The sequence below is a fragment of the Orycteropus afer genome, unplaced genomic scaffold, assembly GCF_000298275.1.
Source record: "Orycteropus afer afer isolate SDZICR_OR568_19922 unplaced genomic scaffold, OryAfe1.0 scaffold00003, whole genome shotgun sequence".
Taxonomy (NCBI): domain Eukaryota; kingdom Metazoa; phylum Chordata; class Mammalia; order Tubulidentata; family Orycteropodidae; genus Orycteropus; species Orycteropus afer.
In genome coordinates, this window is record NW_006921590.1 from 34,014,124 (window position 1) to 34,020,150 (window position 6,027).

Sequence of the window (6,027 nt, forward strand, 5' to 3'; positions counted from 1 at the left end):
TGATGTCTGTTGTCTCCAAGGCATTGTGACATTTTTGTGTTTATATTTAATTGGTGATTATATGTTGGAGTGACTTGCCCACATTTTCGTTGTCTTTGTTTTGTTTGTATGTTATCTATACAGGCAGGACACTGTGCTGTGCTCCTCTATTCACTAGTTGAGAGCATTTATACACTCATCACCTGTCTCCTTTCCTGTTGTCAGCCTCTTGTATGTCCTTACCACCCCAAGCAAACAGAGCCTGTTCTTAGGTCCCTGGAATCTGAATGAGAATGCTATCACTTTAAAATCCAAAATGTTTGCCACTTATAAACATTTAAAATGGCTGTGCCCTCGGTCACTTTAAATATCCAAAATGGCCACCACTTGTAAACATTCAAAATGGCTGTGCCCTCGGTCACTTTAAATATCCAACATGGCTGCCACGTGTAAACAATCAAATGGCTGTGCCCTCCGTACAGCAGAAAGTCCAAGCTCAGGTTGTCTCCCTCCTTGCGGTTTCCCTTCCTAGTCATAGGCCATCAGAGCAGTTGTCCTGCAGCCCTTGGTGACCGGGATTGATCTTTAGGTCAATTCCCAGGTCCCAACACCACTTTGAAATATTCAAACTGTTGGTTTCATCACAGTAGCTGACAGTCCGCAGCTCTGATTGTCTCTGTACTCACTGTTTTCATTCAGGTTTTTCCAGTAGTTGGTGCCTAATCCATTTCTGTATAGTTCCTTTCAAAGCTCAGGGTTCCAGGATTATCTTCTGTTTCTCTGTCAATTGGTTTTTCTTTTCTTTGTTGAAGAGGGTCTGTGTCACTTGTCTGCCTATTCCTCCATCTCACTGGAAGTCAACAACTTATAAGTATTTTCAAACCTTTATATGTACACAAATATGTGTTTCCTATAAAAATGAGATCATGGGTATAACGCTATTTTGAACTTTCTTTTTTCACTTGACAATATGCCATATGCACTTTTTCATGTCACTAACTTTTCTTCTATAACAGTTCTCAAATTATGGTCCTGGGCAGCAGCAAATTTCTTAAGAACTTGGAAATGCAAATTCTTGGACCTCATCCAAGATCTACTGACTCATAAGTATATGTACACATAAAAATTCACTGAGATGTACTCTTGAGAGTTGTGCATTTAACTCTGTGTAAATTACATTTCAGTTTTTTAAAATTACAGGAATAAGAATTAACTATGGATGCATATAAAGTTTTATCTGCAACAATATTCACTGTATTGTTGTTTAAATAGTTTAAAAATGTTAACAACCTCAATATCCAACAATACGAAAACCAGACCAAATCCACTGCCATTGAGTCGATTCCAACTCATAGCAACTCTGTAGGACAGGACAGAACTGTCCCATAGGGTTTCCAAGGCTGTAAACCTTTACAGAAACAGACTGCCTGATCTTTCTCCTGTGAAGTGACTGGTGGGTTTGAACTTCTAAACTTTTGATTAGCAGCTAAATGCTTCAAACCACTGTGCTACTAGAGCTCCTTATCCAACGATGTTGTTATGTGCTGTCGAGTCGGTGCCAACTTACAGCAATCCCTCCTTGGGTTTCCAAGGTGGTATCACTACAGAAGTAAGATTGCCCAACCTTCCTTCCAAGGAGTGGCTGGTGGGTTTCAACGGCCAGCCTTCTGGTTAGCAGTCAAGTGCCCTAAGCAGTATGCTAACAGAGCTCCTGCAATAGCAGAGTGTTTATACAGATTGTGGTATTGCTTTCCAATAGAATGTAAAGCAGCTGTTAAAAAAGTCATGTTACAGAGCAAAAAAACACAAAAACAAACCCACTGCCATTGAGTCAATTTCAACTCATAGTGACCCCCATTGGGTTTCCGAGGCAGTAAATCTTTATGGAAATAGAGTGGAAGGTGGGTTTGAACCACCAACCTTCTGGAGCAGTTGGACACCATAGTCACTGTGCTACTGGAAAAAACAATAAATAAATAACCAAACTCACTGCCATCGAGTTGATTCAACTCATAGCGACCCCTTCTGGTTAGCAGTCATGTGCCTTAGCCAGTACATCACCAGAGCTCCCATTTTGCTACCAGAACTCCTTATGTTATAGAGCAGTGGTTCTCAAACTTCTATGTGCATCAAAATCACCTGGAGGGCTTATTGAAAAACATACTCCATCTAAGATTGCTCCATCTAAGATGCAACTATGGGTCTTTCCCTGTTCAGAGGAAAGAATAATGAAGAAAATCAAAGTCTCAAGGAAGTAATTAGTCCAAAGGACTAATGGAAACACCAACCACAGCCTCCATTACCCTGAGACTTAGAAGAGCTAGATGGTGTCCCATTCTGATCTGGACCCCCGAAGGTTCTGGGTAGAATGGGAGGAAAATATAGAACAAAATTCAAAATAATAAAAAAGACCAGATTTACTGGTCTGATAGACACTGGTGGATCTCCTGAGACTGTGGCCCTTAGACACCTTTCAAATCTGGTACTGAACCCAGCCCCCGGGATCATCTTGCAGCCCAGCAGACAGGCATATAAAGTGAACAATAACACTCATGAGGAACATACTCATTGTAATAGTCAACCATATGAGACCAAAAGGGCAGTATTTGCCCAAACACAAAGCTCAGAAGTTAGGAAGGACCAGGGAAGAAGGACAAATGGAAATGAGGAACCCAGGAAGAAAGTAGAAGAGTGCTGTGACATTGAGGGAACTGTAACTAATGTTACAAAACAAAATGTGTATAAATTGTGGGATGGAGAACTAATTTGCTCTGTAAACTTTCTCCAAAACCACAATTCAAAAAAAAAAAAAAAGAAAGAAAGAAAAAAAAGTATAGATACATTTGTTGCCTCACCACCATTTATTGAAAAGACCATAATTCTTCTGACTGAATTGTGATGAAACCTTTGTCTTAACCAGGCGACCAAAATGTAAGAGTCTATTTCTGAACTCTGTTTTATTCTATTGGACTATTTATCTATATTGCTCCAATACCACAGTGTCTAAATTATTGAGGTTATAGTAACTTAACAGTCCCTTGGTGGTGCAAATGGTTTGTGCTCAACTAAGGAGGCCTGGTGGTGCAGTGGATAAGTGCTCAGCTGCTAATTGAAAGGCTGGCTGCTTGATCCCACCACTGGCTCCACAGGAGAAAAGACCTGGTGATATGCTGCTGTAAAGATTAAAGCCTAGGAAACCCCCTGGGGCAGGTCTACTCTGTCCTATAAGGTCACTATGAGCCAGAATCTATTCAATGGCACAAAACAATACTCAGAAGTCTCTTTTTGCAGCAGCTTAGTCTTGGCCTTAATACACTCTTCACTACAATCTTATGGTAGACTGCTAACTGGATCCCTTAATATAAATCTCTCAAAATTCATCCTTCCTAGCATTGACTTAATCAGCTATCTAAGACTCTGTGTAGCTCAAACATCACTCCCTTACTCTGCTCAAGAACTATAGTTCATATCTACATGCATTCATTATTTCCAGTACTATCTTAGTTCTCTTAAAAAAAAAAAAAAAAAAAAACCACCGCCGTCCAGTCAGATCTGACTCATAGTGACCCTTCTTTGGGTTTCTAAGGTGATAATACTACAGAAGAAGATTGCCCAACCTTCTCTCCTAGGAGTGGCTAGTGGGTTTGAACAATCAGCCCTCTGGTTAGTAGCCAAATGCCTTAGGCACTATGCCACCAGAGCTCCCTCTTAGTTCTACAGTAATGCTATATTAGAAATACCACTAGTGGGTGGCTTTAACAAAATGGGAACTTATTCTCTTTTGGTTTAGGAAACTAGATGTCCAAATTTAGGGTGCCGGTTCTAGGGATTGAGTGAAGGCCCCTTGACCTTGAGCTTCAGCTCTGAACCCAAGGTTGGCAGATAAAATGTCAGGCCACTGATTCAAGTCCAGGAACTGGAAATGGACACTTGGCCAAATGCAGGTTTCAGTGGTGCCAAAAAGCTAGAGACCTTTCTCAAAGCTTCTCCTTATATGCTGGAAGCAGGCTACATTCCAAAACCAGCTTTGCCTCCACTGATTAATGTCTCACGGCAGATTCCACCATGGAGGTGATTACAGTCTCATCATGGGGAATAACTACATCCAGCTGCCAAGCCACTCAAAACTATGGCTTGGCCAAGTTGACACACAACCTTAACTATCACAAGTACTACATATTTCAGTCACTGGACTAAGTGCTGGTGATATTAGAAAAATAAAAATAATTTAGACATAGTCCTTGCCCTCATGTACTTTACAGTCTAGTTGGGAAGATTAACAAGATTGGCATTAATCAAATACACAGATATATATATTTACAACTTTGATACTTGCTACAAATAAAAGGCATATGGTTCTATGAGACATAATGGAAAGATTTTTATGTAGTTAAAGAAGTCTGAAGAAAATAGAAATCTGCAAAGTGGTTCACTTCATCCAGTGAAGGCAAAGACCCCATGAAAGGAAAGAAGAGTTGACAGACTAGTGTGACTGGCATGGAGAGAGATTGGAGGAACATGGTATTAAATGAATCATAGAGATAGGGAGGTCAAGGCCATGCAAGGTCTTGTAGGTCATATTATAAATTTTTGTCTTTACCATATCAATATTGAGAAGGCTTTAAAAAGTTTTAGGTTTAATAGTGACATAATCATGAAATAGTTGCAAGGATTAATAAATTAGTTCTACCTTTAGACTTTTGTTCTTCGCCATTTATATTTTCCCCTGGGCAATTACTCACTTTCAAGTCGTGAGAAATTGCACAAAGGACACTGAGAATGAGTAGCCAAAAACATAAAATGAAAATTAGGAGTGTGTTATGTCAAAAAAAAAAAAAACCAAGGGAATGTTTTATGTAGGAGGAAGGAAAAAGGAGGGAGTGAGCAATGGTATTGAATGTTACTGAAAAGTTAGGTAAAATGTAGACTTAAATATGTCCATGGCTTCTCAGTGCCCATAGGATAAAGTCTAAATTCCATACTCTGGAATTCAAGGAGCACAACAATTCAACATTCCCCTACTGTTTTAGTTCTCTAGAGCTGCTATAACAGAAATGCCACAAGTGCATGGCTTTGACAATCAGAAGTTTATTTTCTCACAGTTTAGGAGGCTGGAAGTCTGAATTCAGGACACCAGCTCCAGAGGAAGGTTTCTCTCCCTGTTGACTCATAGTTTAGGAGGAAGACGCTTATATCCTTCCAGTATCTGTGGGCCTGGAGTTCCTTGAAGATCTCCATGAATCTTGAAGTCTTCCCCTGGGTCTAGGAGTTTCCCAGTACAGAGACTCTAGGTCCAAAGAATGCATTCCACTCCTTGTTCTTTCTTGGTTGTAGTAGGTCCTTCTCTCTCTCCGCTCACTTTTCTCTCCTTTTATCTCTTGTAAAACAGAAAATGTTGCAGGCCTCAATCCAGGAAATCTCCCCTTACATTGGATCAGGGCTGTGCCAGGATTAAGGGTGTTGCATCCCACCCTAATCCTTTTACAACTGCTTGATTTATCACATCAGATTACATCATTAGGGATCTTCATATAACTGCCAAACCACTGAGAATCACAGCCCAACCAAGTTGACACATATTTTGGGGAAACACAATTCAACCCATGACACCCACCTTCCTAACATTTTCCCTGTGACACCTAAATTGAACGCTTACTTCAGATAAGGTGCCCTACTTACTTTACCAACAACATAGGGTACATTTGGCCTACATATCATCTATCGGATATATTTTTCACCCAACATCACTTATCTAAATCCTACCTATGTTTCTAGATCCTGACTCTACTTCACTTCCTTCATTCCTTCTTCATGAAGATTGCTGTAGTGACCATAAGAATGTATCTCTCAGATCTCTGACTTCTCTGAAAGCATAGTTGACTGAAGGCTCCATCTACTGCCCTGTAAAATTCACCACTGTATTTGCACTAATGTCCCCACTTCTCACAGGCTGCTCCCAGGCAGAGACAGAGCATGTCAGAGATGCTAAAGTAGACCTGTTTCTGGGAGATGCCGGATTCCTCTGCAAGGTGATTTTTTTTTTTTTTT